General features: G+C 49.5%; 1 long non-coding RNA gene and 1 pseudogene across 1 annotated transcript; both read left to right on the forward strand.

The window, feature by feature from the left end:
* The first annotated feature begins 634 nt into the window (after positions 1 to 634).
* Positions 635 to 14,896, forward strand: part of LOC123152837 (putative disease resistance RPP13-like protein 3) — a 49,608-nt pseudogene continuing 35,346 nt past the window's right edge.
* Positions 5,034 to 5,458, forward strand: LOC123152277 (uncharacterized). The gene is made up of 3 exons (XR_006476088.1): positions 5,034 to 5,080; positions 5,171 to 5,229; positions 5,318 to 5,458. It is a non-coding gene; the product is annotated as an uncharacterized lncRNA (long non-coding RNA).

The raw sequence follows: 14,896 nt of genomic DNA on the forward strand, positions 1-14,896 counted from the left end.
GAAAAACAAATTTAATCATTGTTTTCATTTACTCCCTCTGTTCTTAGTGTCAAAAACGTTCTTATATTATGAGACGGAGGGAGTAATAAGACAAGGTCATGTTAATTGGCTCCACGTAGGCTAACAAGCTTATTTTTGCTGTTTAATATGTCATCCTCGGCCGGCACGCGTACCGCGTACGTATTTGCTTCACAGCTTTGGTGCAGTTATGTGTCCTTATTTTTGCGTGGGGCATATACAGTATGTAGACACGCAGGGCAACATGAGCCATGAGAATTCATCGAAAGAATTTCCGACGGAAAAATAAAACATAGGACGCTCGTATGTTGCGGTCCATGTCCATTGACCCTTACTGCATTAAGTGGGATTAGGATATGTGTATTATAACCTAAAAAAAAGGATATGTGTATTATTGAACAGGCTCATTCATTAGTAGAGTGCTACGTTAAGAGGACTCGGTCCACAGTCACAAATTCTGAGCTTGATGGATCAGCTACATAAACGCACCAACCTACCTGTGTGAGCTGCAAATCAATACTCGTTGTTCTAACCACTTAAGCAAAAGAGAGCGTTTGTAAATCGAGAAAGAGAAGAGGAGAAGAACCGGACAGAGATGCATCCAGCCACCTCTGCCGCTGCTGCTGAGATGAGCCTCCTCATTGGCGTCCGCAAAGACATCTGGTATGTATACTTATGTGAAGAAAATTTGAGATGGCTCTCCCCTCTCCCCTCCTCCCCCTGGCGGCGACGACGCCGGGCTCACCTCTCCCCCCTCTTCTCTGGCACCCTCCCTCCGCTCTCCTTTGGCTTCGTCCCCCGCCCCCTCCTCCGCCCCGCCGGCCTCGCCTCGCTCCGTCCTCCCCGCTCCTCCCCCGTCCAACAGGTTTTGGGCGCTCGTCTCTGAGGACTCGGGCTCGGACTCCAATTCCCCCTTCCCCTCCCCGTCCGGTGCTTGTGTGCAGTCTCCCCGTCGTCTCGGCTCCGGGCTGCTGCCGGATGTTTGCGCCTGGTGGGCGCCGGCGGCCTGCCTTCTTCGCGCTAGAGGTGGACGGCTGGCGGCGCGTGTCTCGTGGGTGTCGCCGTGCTGCTGCTCCGTCTCCGGCTCGGGGGCTCTTGGGCCCTGGCGGGGGCGGAGTGGTGGTGCTGGTTCCGCTCTCTCCCCTCCACTCCGGCATCCTCCCCTGCATGCGCTCCATCTAGGGGTCCGGTGTTGTCTTTGTCGATGGCGGCGGCGGCGTCGGCAACCCTAGATCTGGCGCTGGTGTCTGTGGAGGGTCCTGTCCCTGGGCCGCGGGCCCCCGAGCCGTCTGGTGTGCTTGTTGGGCCTAGGGTTGTGCTTCCCCTTGACTGCGTGTCAGTTTTCCCCCTCCCTCTTTTGGTGCCTGGGCCGCGGGTGGCCCAGGCCCACTCCCTGCTCGGCCCATTCAATTGGCCCCGGACTGGCGCGGTCCGGGTACTTATGGGTGCGGAAGGGCTCGGATCCCCCATTTTTAGGGTTTCCTGCGTCCTCCTCTGACCTGCGCCGTCGCCGCTCTCCCATTCGCGTCTTCTCTAGATCTACTCCTCCTCCCCTTTCTCTCTCATTTGCGGCGGTGGTTTCGATGGACCGCTCGCGCGGGTCCTCCAGCTAGGCCATCTCCGGCCAGAAGCGGATGAGGGAGGGCTCGGACGAGGAAGAGGCGGATCTGGTGTATGAGGCCGTGCTGCGCTCCAAGCTCTAGGTGGCGCATGGTCTGGCTACGGGGGTGGCATCGGCGAAGGGCGCCCCCCCCCCCCCCCGCTTGGCTCTGGTTCGGTGGCGGCTGGGCCCTCGATGCCTCTGGCTGGTTCTACAGCGGTCTCTGCAGATCCATGGGAGATGGCGGCCGCGGCCAGTAGGGCTGGTTCTTCTGGCCCGAATCCGCCGCCCCCTCTTCATGGTGATGCGCCCCAGGGGGGTGGCCCCTTGCCGGCTCCGACGGCTCCTGGGGGGGGGGGTGGTTCGTGCCTCGTGGTGCTTCAGGGGCGCCGGCCCACCACCCCGCTGGCGCTGCTGTTGGTCGGGGCACCGGATCCGCGTCTGATCCTGCTGGTGATGACATCCTTCCACCACCTCCTCTTGGATCTGCACGCATTCCTGCCCAGTCCCATGTTGCCAATCCAACTCTCACCTGCTTCCATTGTCACCGCCCTGGTCATTTCCAATCTCACTGTCAAAATCCTCAGTTTTGTCTTATCTGCAGAGAAGACAGCCATCTTACGGTCGATTGCCAGAGTCGCTCCAAACCCCCAGGCTTTGTTCACTATGGTCTTGGTCTCCCTGGCTGTTCCTTTTTCGCCCTAGACCGTGAGGTCCCTGTTGTTGTTCCAATCCCAGCGCTCTCCAACTCCAGTATCATTACTTTCCAGTCCAAGCGCATTACCCCCCAGATTCTTCTTGATGAGCTCTGACATTGGGACGATGGTGGCTGGGATTGGCAATTCGCCAGTTGTCGGAATTTGAGTTTGCTACGACGTTCCCCTCCAAGGAAAGCCTTCGGATGATCTCCTCCCGCACCAGCTTCATGCTACCCCTCAACCAATTGGTCATTTCTGTCAAGGCTGTGTCTAATGGATCGAAAGCGATCTCCTCTCTGTCTGAAGCTTGTGTCCTAGTTGATGATGTTCCTCCTACTCTCCGTTCCACTGCTTTCATCATGGCCTTTGGTGTTCTCGTCGAAAAGCCCATCGAGGTTGATCTGGATTCTCTGGCTATCCTGCGGCCAGTGCGTCTACGGGTGTGGTGTGTGGATCCTCAGTGTATCCACGGCTCCATCGACGTCTTCCCCTCAGCCGGAGGCTTCTGGCTTAGGGTTCGGGTCGCGGGAGACACGACTCCGGTATCGCCTCCTCCTCCTCCCCCGCAACCTGCCTCGGGCAATGATGACAAGGGCAAGGACGATGATGGTCTTCAGGATGATTCTCTTCATGGCAATGATCATCATTTTACCCAATTAGAGTGGGATGGGCTTTCGCCTAAAGATCGGGCTCTGCTAAAGGAGAATGCCCCGGCTAGGGGGGTGCCAAGGATTCGCTACCTGCTTTTGGTGGGGGGAGGGCTGCGGCTTCTGGTGGGGTGAAGGGCACCCCTTTCTCTGCGGTGTGCTCTAATCTTCCATCTCGTCCCGCCTCCCCCTCCCTCTCGGGTATCGAAGATTTGCCCCCGGCCGGCCCCTTGGCCATGATGAAGAAGAAGAAGTCATCTGTCAAAAAGTTATCCGCTCGCAGCAGGGCGTCTGGTGATTCCAAGCAGTCTGCGACAGGGTTGTGCCATAGGCTGGATCCTGACTTGGGTGCTGCCTCGGGCCCGTCTTCTGCCGCGGCTTCTCCCAGCCGTGCTCATCCAGCGCCGTTGTGCTCGCCTGCCTCCACTGCCCGCAAGAGCGGTCGCATCTCCAACAGTGGTGAGCGTGTTGCCGATCAGGCGACGTGGCGCGCTACGGCCAGGGATCTGCCCCCTTCAGGTTCGCCCCCATGCTCCCCTTCCCCTGTCCTCCTGTCCTTTCCCCCGTTCGTTTAGTGCTCCATTCTTAGTCCAATGATCATCTTTTACATATTTTAGAGGACGTAGGAATTACTTGTGATCCTAGTTTCGGTTCCCCCTCTTGATTGCTAGATATTATCAGGACAAATGAAATTGCTCAGGCGAACATCGCTAAAGCCAAGGAGGTTGTGTCAGGATCTGTAGCCCCACTGGTTGTGGCCGATGGGGGTGTGGAGGGACCTGATAGCGTTCGGGCGCCCTCGGCTGTGCCTAGGAGTGGGGCTGGTAAACGATCTAAATCCTACGTGGCTCCATGCCGGTCGAGTCTTTGCATTAATAACCTATCCCATAGATGAAGGCCTTATTCTGGAACATTAGGGGTTTCGGTGCTAGCGGGTGCCGGGACCAGCTCAAAGACATGGTTCATTCTGAGAATGTCGATATTATTGGTCTTGTTGAAACTCTCAAACCTTCCTTCTCTCCGAATGAGCTATCCGCTGTCACTAGGATTGATAGGTTTGATTGGAATTATGTGGCTTCGTCCGGCCATTCTGGTGGCATCCTTATTGGCACAAAAAGACTTATTTGATTTTGTTGCTTTTGACCATGGGATTTTCTGGGCTAGTATGGTGGTATCTCATCGCTCCCTCAATTCTTTATTGGAAATCATGGTGGTATATGGTCCGGCTGGCCATTAATTCTCTTTCTTATATTTTTTTTGGATGAACTTCGAAATAAAGTAGAGTCCTGTGACCTACCTTTACTTATTGGGGGGGGGATTTCAATCTGTTGCGCTCCCCTACAGACAAAAGTTCATCTAATTTCTCATGGGCGCTTGCCGACGCGTTTAATGCTTTCATTCGCGACATGGCTATTCGTGAAATTCCTAGGGTCGGTGCCCGATTCACTTGGATGAACCGCCAATCTAACCCCATTCGGTATGTCCTGGATCGTGTCTTCTTCGGTTCTAGGCGGGATACTTTGTTTCCCCGAGCAGTCCTCAGGGCCCTGTCCATCGTGGGCTCTGATCGCTCCCCCGTGATTCTTGATGACGGGACTCATTCTGTCTCCTTCCCTCGGTTCCAGTTCGATGCGTCTTGGATCATGGTAGAGGGCTTTGTTGACCTGATAGCGCAAAAGATTTCTACTTTCTTATCTTCTAATCGACCTTCCTTTGGCCCGATGGACGACTGTCATCAGTGCTCCTACTTTCTTCATAGATTCCTTTGGGGCAAATAGCTCCTGTGCGACATGTTTGATGTGAATTTGCTTGAGTGCGACGTTGTTCGAGCGAATGGCTGTGGTGCGACACATTTAAGCAGGTAAATAGCCCAGGGCCACATGGGGTGTTAAATGTGGTTAAATTGGTCGTCAACCAAGCCCGTTTATGTTAGGACATGTGGGTCCAACTTAATTGCTCCTCAAAACAGCTGACCGTGCCCTGCCGCCCGACCGTGCCGGACCCGCCACTCTGCCCCCTTCCCCCTTCTTCTCCGGTGGCGGCGGATCTTGCGTTCTCAACGGCGGTGGCGGAGCCCTCGTTCTCAACGGCGGCGGAGCCTTCGTCCTCAAAAAATGGTGAGTGAAAACCCTAGTCCCCCTCCCGTTCCTCTCTCGGCCCCGTAGATCTCAGCTCGTTTCCTCTGTTTTCGCTTGTTGAATCGATAGGTTGTGAGGGGAGCCCGTGGGCATACTGAGATGGAGCCCCCAGATTCAACTTCGAATAGGTAATGCTCCTCTCTCTGATCCAATTTTGCATGCAATTAGGGCCTAGTCTGCTCTTTCTCACGGGCTCACACTGTCCGCCACTGACAGAGGGGATGCTGCCGCTCGGACCTTCGAATTGACGGTCAATTTCTTTCCATCAAAGGCAAAATTAGTTGATGGTAGCATTCAGAACATTGAGAGAGACACAATTGTTAAATGGGAGGTTGAGTTTACAGAGATTGATCCACAAGTTCTATAGAACATGGGAGAGAAGGCAGTGAAGAAATGGGTGGAAAAAATTGGGGAGAATGTTGTTTGGGGTCCAGAGCAAGAAGTATCACTGTTGCGGTTTGATGATTGGAAAGGAGAGTATGTGAGAATGGAAGATGGTGAACAGATTGTTGATGAAATCGATCGGCAAAACGGCTGGACAAGCAAACGAGCTAATTTTTTTGCTGAGCTGGTTGATCTGAATATTTTTTCGAAGGTTGGATATGTGCCATCACAATTGGCTGCGCAGATGGTAGATGATGATTGGGCTACACAGAGGCCATTGATTCCCATGTGTACTGAACTTACAGTAATAGCCAAAGAGGGACAGGTGACTGGAATTGAAACTGAAACTGCAGCAACTGTTGATTGGAATGTAGTTGAATTAGATGAACCTACTGATTTGGTCATTGCACCAATGCCTGACAGTGAGATGGCCAAACTTTTTGGCATTCCAGTCGATGACAGAGATAAGCAGGAGAGGGGAGAATCTAGTTTGCCTGCTAATGTTGATGAAGATGTAGATGGACAATTGATGAAACAAGCTGCAGATGAAGTAGATGATGCACATGATGATGAGCTGGTGCATGTGTATGACAAAGAAAACCCTGTCATTGAAGTAGGCAAGTTCTTCCCAAGCATGAAGGAGTTTAGGATGTGTTTCAAGAATTATGCAGTGAAACATGAGTTTGATGCCAAGACTGTTTGGACTGATAGAAAGAAGTTTTATGCGAGGTGCAGAGGATTTGATGGTAGTGTCAAGCCTTGCAAGTGGTACATATCTGCTAGACTGCAACCTGATGGAAGTACTGTCAGGGTTAACCAAATCCCCAATCAACATACTTGTATTACAAGTTCACAGAGAGTATCAACCATGACATCACAACTTTGGGTTGCAGAAAAGATCACCCCAATTTTAGCCAAAACACCAAACACTACTGCCAAGAAACTCAAAGTAGACTTGGAAAAGATGTACCCCATTAAACTGAAATATACCACAGTGTGGAAGGCAAAACAAAGGACAATGAAAAACTTATATGGTGATTGGGCAAATACATTTAGGATGCTTTACAACTTCAAAGCAGAGGTGGAAAAGAGGTCACCTGGTAGTGTTGTGGAGATAGATACAGAGGTATCAGCCAAAGGTGAAGTCAAGTTCTCCAAGTTTTTTATGGCTTTGAAGCCTTGCATAGATGGCTTCAAAGCAGGGTGCCGTCCATATTTGAGCATAGACTCATCATTTTTGACAGGCAAGTGGAATTGTCAGTTGGCAGCATGCAATGCTCTAGATGGACACAACTGGATGTTTCCTATTGCTGTTGGCTTGTTTCAGTCAGAAACAGAGGCTTCATGGACATGGTTCATGATCCAGTTGAAAAGATGCCTAGGGCCAGTGTCACCTTTGGCTATACACACAGATGCATGTAAGGGGCTTGAAAATTCAGTGAAAAATGTTTTCCCACATGCTGAGCAGAGGGAGTGCTTCGGTCATTTGTGCATGAATTTGATCAAAAAATTTAGAGGAGAAGAATTTGGGCGCATGTGGCCAGCAGCAAGATCTTACACTAGACAGACACACAAATATCATCTTGATAAGATAATGGCAGCATGTGATGAGTTTGGTCCATGGCTGAACACCTACCATTCTTTGTTATGGTACAGGTCAGCATTCAACACTGCCATCAAGTGTGACCGCATCAACAACAATTTGGCAGAGAGTTTCAACAATAAGGTGAAGGAGTTAAAAGATTTGCCTGTGCATGACATGGTTGACCAAATTAGGATCATGCTCATGCGGTTGTGGGAATTGAGAAGAAGGATAGGTGATTGTCTGCAAGGTGATAAGCTTCCAGCAGTGGTACAACAGGTGGTCAATAGGAGCAGAAGTCTTTCACATTTGTTTGTTGAAAAATCTTCATCTTGGGGTGCTGAAGTTAGAGATAACAAAACTGGAAAGAGACATGTTGTTAACACTGAATTGCATGATTGCACTTGCCTCGAGTGGCAACACACTGGTAAACCATGTGAGCATGCCATTCTTTTCTTAGCATCCCAACCGAAGATAAACATGCACCCATATCTGCATGAAAATTATTCGGTAGCAAGATTCAAAGCTGCATATGCTACTCCAATTCCAGCACTTACAGATCAGTCTCAGTGGCCTGAAGTGGACATTGAATTTTCCATGTGTCCTCCCTTGATGAAAATAAAGGCTGGCAGGCCTAAACAGAGTAGATTCAAGGCATGGTTTGAGAAAGGTGGGAGTAGTAAGAAGGGAAAGAAAGATGAAAAGCCAAAAAGGGCCCAAAAAGGTAACAAAAATAGATGCAAGTTGTGCCAGGAACTTGGGCACAGAGTGGGATCTATCAAATGCCGTTACACTCCTGATAAGCCAAAGTATGTTCTTGTTTATTTGTCTGTGTTTTGATTTGGTGCTTTTTCCCAATTAGTATATCTATAAGATTTTCTGCACAGGAGAAAGCGAGCAAGTCAGCCCCTTGTTGTTGAACAGTGTTGGCCAACCAAAAAAGCAAGAGTCAATGGCGGTAGAAAGAAGAGAAGTGTGCTTGAGCCTGAGCAGACTGAAGAAAATCCTGCTGCAGTCAACATTTAGACTGAAGAAACTGATGTGGAGGTGCACACCGAAGAAATTGAATTTGAGCGTGTCGAGGTTCAGACTGAAGAAACTGAACCTGAGCGTGTCGAGGTTCAGACTGAAGAAACCCATGTTGAGGTACACACCAAAGAAACTGAAACTGTTGTCAACATTGAGACTGAAGACACTGATCACGAGGGTATTGGCGAGGTGTTGAAAAGACCAGTGAAGAAAACCAAGATGATCAGTGAACTTGTGTGTGTAGTAGAACCAAAAATAAGAAGAGCTAAGGCGAAGAAGGGCACACAACGTGGTAGGAAGAAGTAGAACAGAGAATAGTTTGAAAATTTGGGACATGTAATAATATTTGTAACTTGGTGCGTACTGGTAGTCACTATGTATCCCCATATTTCTATTCGAACTTGTTTGTCTAAACCGCCCGTCTAAACCAGCCAAATAAAATTCAAATTTAAATTTAAATTTGGGCTATTGATGTTTTAGTGCTATCTAAAGTACCTCAACTGAAATATGTTTGCTTGCTGATCATTCCGAGCCCTTTTGGTAAGTTGAACTCATAGTCATGAAAAGTGTGTTTCAAATGACCTCCAAAGGTAGGGTAAACGGCCTCATATTTAAGCAAGTTTTTTTGGCACCTTGTCTAAACCAGCCAAATAATTTTTCTACACATCTATTCTACCTATATAGTGTAAATCTAAAGTCTCACCATTTATTGAATTAATTTTCTATTTTTTCTTTTCTTTTTGAAAAAACAAGGTTTAATAGAAAATTATATATAAAACAAGTTTAAAACATGAAAATGAGAAAAGTAAGTTCAGATCTTTCTTAGTCAATCCAAAATGAAGTTTTGGTGAGGTTTTCACACTTTTCATTTTCAAAACTCCACCTACTCTCGGGTGCCCACTACTCTCTCCCTTCAACTCCATACTACATTGTTTGAGGAATAACAATTTTGTGAAGGATTTTTCGTAAAAATGTATGTAAACCATATTTATATTTTTTTCTCGTTACTATACGACATAATAAGACTATGTGCGCAAGTTTTATATTTTTTTGATTTTTTTTGAATTAGTTATGCTCAACCCTAATCAGTCAAAACCTCTCAAAACCCCTCAAAACCCCTCTCAAAACCCCTCAAAACCCCGCACACTACCTGGTCGTCGATCGTTGTGCGTGGACGGTTGAGATCAGGCGCTAGGGTTAGCTACAGTGTGCAGCGATCCGCATGAGACGCGCTGATTGGTTGACGCGGTGGGGTTTGGATCAGCCTCTCTCGTTGGAGCATCAGGACCGTTCATTTGAATCCAACGGCAAGAGTTGATGCGGTGCATGGACCAAGCCTACGGAGTGCCCTTTCCATCGTTGCATGCGTGCCCACCCGCAGCATGCATGCCCACCCGCAGGACTGCGCCCGTGCGTTGCATGCATGCCTCGACGTAGCCCTGCTCCGCCACCCCTATCAACACAGTAACCTGTCGCATGCCTACCATTAGAACCGATGCAGCGTCGCATCAAAGCATGCACCCGGCCACAATGCAGCAGCCCGATGAAGACAACCAAAAAGCCAACGCTGCATGGCGTGGTGTGCACGCTGTGCATGGCGTGCTCCTCTTTGACGACGCAATACTGGCATGGTATCGATGGGGCCCGTATCGATGTGGGTATCGATGCAGTTCAAATGGCGTGCTGCCCGTTACAAGATGGGCAAAAGAAGGCGTACATTATTGTCACGTCTCCCATCGACCAAACCTTGCCCTCTAGCCAGGCCCTAGCAAGATGAGCAAATTAATGGGCAACGGCATGCATGCACGGGCGGCACACGCAGAGAACCCGGGGAAGGCGTGTCCCCTTGACCCACGACGGCACAGACGCGTGCGTGAGCCCGTCCCCCTTGACCCACGACCGGTGGCACAGGAGCGTAGCAGTCCGTTTCCCACGGCCACGCTCGTGTACATGCTTTCATGGGGCGCCACCAAACGCCGCCCGCCCATTAATTCTAGGGTTTCGACGGGGTGAAACAACGTCGCACTTGGGCTATTTAAGCCGGGCACTATCGTCCTCTCCCTCCTCATCCATCATACCCCATCCTCTGCCTCCTCTGCCCTTCTTCTTCATTCTTCTCCATCAAACCCGACCGAGCACTCGAGCCACCCCGCCACCATGCAGTACACCGCCCCCACCTACCGCTTCCCCCCAACCGTGCCGGAAAGGCTCTACCCGGCCGGAGTGTATGTAGAGAGAACCCTTAGGGTTTGGGCGATCTCGAGATGGAGGGGCGCAAGGGAGTTAACGGAGTTCTTCCTTGCGTCCGGCTTCCGCCACCTCCCCCGCGGCTCTCCTCAGATGTACCATGTTGAGGAGGTCAACCACAACGGCGTTGTGGTTGGGCTCCTCGCCACGTTCACTAACCCTTTCGATGCTTTCCATCTCCTCGGGCGAGCGTATTGGGTTGGTTGTGAGTTCATAGCTTTCACCACCTACAATATCTTCACCGACTTCCAGAGCATCTTCCCCAACAACGGCGTTATGCACACGCTCCCGTACCCCATCAACAACGGGGAGGAGTGAAGGACGGCGCCCGGAGGAGCGAGGTGGCGTTGTTCCCCGGGAGAAGGAGAAGAAGAGCCCGAAGAAGAACCCGCGTTTGGTGCCCCCCGATCTATCTAGCTTATCGTATTAGTTTTTTTAAGTTGTATTAGTATTTTAAGTTGTAAGGCTATCATGGAGTTGTAAGGTTATCGTGGAACTATGGGTTGCAATAGTTGTGCTACTATATATATTGTGTGTTTCGTGCTATTATTTGAAGATTGCTATGGGTTGTTCTTGCTTATTATTTGTGTATTGCTATGGGTTGCTACGAGCCCGGGTTGCTACACCTCAATCTCCCCACACACACACCATCTTCAAAATATTGGCCAAACCATGTACATGCAACTAGGAGCCCCATGCAAACCCACTATGGACATGCCACTAGGAAATGCAAACTAATTTACTTCATGCAACTCATTTAGTTCATGGAACCGTAGACACGCATACAAACAATTAACATTTGGTTCTATTGCATCAAAAAATGATCCATCACAAAATTTAGTGCAAGAAAAAGGCCAAAGTAAAAATAAGTAACATTTTATTTGCCGAAGTTAGAGGTGGGCTGGTGCCTCTACGCGGGTGGGCTGGTGCCCCTACGCGGGCGGGCTGGTCTCTATTTTGGGCATGGTTATTTTCTCAGGGTCCATTTTCTCACGGCCCAACATCTATTCGGCAGCCCAGTTTTGTTTTTTTACTAGAAACTGAATTTGGGTGTGTACTCTGTTAACTGAAGAACAAAAACAGAGGAATCAGAGCATCAACACTGAATATGGCCCCTAAGAATATCATTACAATAATTCAAGCAAGTTTTGCTTCACACGAATTCAAGTTCATCTAACAAATGATCCCTGGCTAACTCAAACTACTGGGCACCCCTGAAACTAGCTGACTAACTAACTGAAACTATAACAAATTCTAGCGATTGATGAACATCAAGTAAAATAAACCCATAGCAATGACACAACCATAAAATGCTCCCGCCATCATATTTGCTTGTTGCTTCAAATCGATCAGATGCTTTAGTTGCTTGCCGATTTTCTTCAATTCACACTTCAGTTCTGCACTGTGCATCATCGGATCGGCTCTGTCCGCCAAATTGGGGGCTTGTTCCACGGCAAGCCGCCCCCCAAAATTGAGCTCTTGGGTTGGGGTTGATCCCTCCAATTTCAACCTTTCAACATATTCATCGAGCCACTCAAAATGCCCACATTTCTTCAGAACCTGAAAACAGGGGGCCGGCGGCGCATGAATCCTAGATCCACCACCCAGATCCACCGCCCTAATTCGAGGGAAAAAGAAAGAAATCGGGAGAAATTAGACCATAGAATTGGTCAAGAACACAGATCTAACCTGCCCCGGCTGTGGCTTGCTCAAACATTTCACAAACTCGCGCCCACGGTTGCCATTTTCTTCCCTCACACAAGTCAAACGCTTGAGAGGCTCCATGCGTGGGCAATCGGGGCATCTTGTCAACGGCAGTGGACCATACTGCGTCCATGGTTGGCAGGTGGCTGAAGTCGAGCTAGACATCACTCGCCGGCAGCGCGCTTCGTTGCCGGAGTAGAGGAAGAAGAAGGTGGGAAAGGAAAGGGGCAGGGTAAGCAATGGAGGGGGGCGGGCTGGCTCGGGTCGGGCCACGCTGATGAGCACGGGCATGCTTGTGTGGATAAGTTGTGGGTCCCACCCGCATGCGAGTAACTGGTGGGTCCCGCGTGTCATAACTCAAATCGCTAACCCTCGTGTTTTTCATTTCACGGTTAAACAGAGCCATGTCGCATTGGAGCTATTTACACGCTCAAGTGTGTCGCTTCACAGCCATTCACTCGAACAACGTCGCACTCAAGCAAATTCACATCAAAAACGTCGCACAGGAGCTATTGGCCCATTCCTTTGTGGGTGGTCCAAGAATCATTCTGCCGAGTCAAGGCATGTCAAAGTTCGGCTGGCTGCCCAAATAGGCTCCCTTGATGCTCGTGCTGATGGTCCGGGCCATTCCCACGCTGAGTGGCAGATGCGTTATGATTTAGAAGAGGCCCTTTTGGTGCTTCACCATCAGGAGGAATTGTACTGGAGGCAAAGAGGCACCATCAATTGGACTTTAAAATGTGACTCACCCACATCGTACTTCTTCACCATTGCTAATGGCAGGCGTCGTAGGTGTTTGATCGACATCCTTCTTATCAATGGTGTCAGGGTCTCTGATCAGTCTGAGATTATGCGGCATGTGGTTAATTTTTTCTCCTCTCAGCTAAACCTGAGGTGGGTTTTAGACTGGCTAGTTCTTTTTGGCCCTTCCCAGGACCTGATATCGAGTGTTGAGAATGAGGACTTGCTGATTCCTCTCTCTGAGGATGAGATTTTTGAGACGATCCAATCTTCCAACTCTAATGCGGCTTCTAGGCCTGATGGCTTCTCCATTCCCTTCTTTAGGCAGTTTTGGCCTTAGCTAAGGGGCCTTGTCCAGGGGATAATCCTAGGTTTCTGGCTGGGGACCGTCGATATTTTTAGGCTGAATTACGCGGTGCTCACTCTCATTCCTAAAGTCAAAGGGGCAAACTTGATTTCTCAAATTAGGCCTATTGCCTTGATCAACAACTTTGCGAAGCTTTCGGCTAAAGGCTTTGCTACTAGGCTCTCTTCGATCGCTCATCATACCATTAGCCCTTTTCAATCTGCGTTCAGAAAAGGTAGGTTTATGTTGGATGGCGTGCTCTATCTGCATGAGATTGTCCATGATCTGCGGATCAAGGGAACTAAAGCTGTGGTTCTCAAGATCGATTTCGAGAAAGCATACGATTCGGTTAGCTGGAATTTCCTTCGTCAAGTCCTTCTTGCTAATGGTTTTGATGGTGCGGTGGTTCACCGGCTTATGCAGCTGGTCACAGGTGGACACATGGTTGTGTCAGTCAATGGGCATATCAGTAAATTTTTTGCTAACGGCTGGGGCCTAAGACAAGGAGACCCGGCTTCCCCCCTTCTCTTCAATTTTGTCGCGGATGCCCTCTCCCATATTCTGTCTCGGGCAGGTCTTGCCGGCCACATCACTCCTGTCAGCTCTCACCTTATCCCCAGTGGCATCACTCACGTTCAATATGTGGACGATACCATCATTATGGTTGAGCTTAACGAGGCCAGTATTACGCATTTGAAATTCTTGCTTCTCTGTTTCGAAGCTCTCTCGGGTCTTCAAATTAATTTTTCTAAGAGTGAAGTCATTGTTACTTGGGTTACTGATACCGAGGCTCAGAGAGGCGCACATCTCCTAAACGGTTCTCTAGGTTCTTTCCCTTTCAAGTATTTGGGCCTTCTGATTTCTCCCCATAAGCTATTGGCTAAGGATTTTGCTCCGGCTGTCACCAAGGTGAGTAATAGGGTCCTACCATGGAGAGGTCGTTATAACACCCAAGCGGGCAAGGTTGCTCTCACTAATGCATATTTATCTTCTCTCCCTATGTTCTTGATGGGCTTCTACCTCCTTTCTCGAGGGATCCACGCGGGTTTTGACAAACACAGGGGTGCATTTTACTGGAATTCTTCCAACAACAAGCGCAAATATAGACTGGTGAAATGGAAATTAATATGTAGGCCTAAGAACATGGAGGGTTTGGGGATCATTAATACGTCGGTTATGAACAAGTGCCTCATTATAAAATGGTGGTGGAAATCATGTTCCTCGAGGGCCGCCCCCTATGGCTTTCCTTTCTTAAGGCTAAGTACTTCCCGGCCTCGAGCCCTATGTTTGCCTCTTCCACGGGTGGTTCTCAGTTCTGGCTTCGGCTCGTTAAAGTTCGTCCGATTTTTCAGTCCTTGGTCAAGTTTGTAGTTAGGAATGGTAATGTTGGGGAACGTTGCAGAAAATAAAAAAAATCTACGGTTTCACCAAGATCTATCTATGAGTTCATCTAGCAACGAGTGATCGGAGTGCATCTACATACCTTTGTAGATCGCGAGCGGAAGCGTTCAAGAGAACGGGGTTGAGGGAGTCGTACTCGTCGTGATCCAAATCACCGGAGATCCTAGCGCCGAACGGACGGGACCTCCGCGTTCAACACACGTACGGAACGGATGACGTCTCCCGCACCTTGATCCAGTAAGGAGGAGGGAGATGTTGAGGAAGATGGCTCTAGCAGCAACACGACGGCGTGCTGGTGGTGGAGAGGCAGTACTCCGGTAGGGCTTCGCCAAGCTCTACGGAGGAGGAGGAGGTGTTGGAG

The sequence above is a fragment of the Triticum aestivum genome, chromosome 7A (assembly GCF_018294505.1).
Source record: "Triticum aestivum cultivar Chinese Spring chromosome 7A, IWGSC CS RefSeq v2.1, whole genome shotgun sequence".
NCBI lineage: Eukaryota > Viridiplantae > Streptophyta > Magnoliopsida > Poales > Poaceae > Triticum > Triticum aestivum.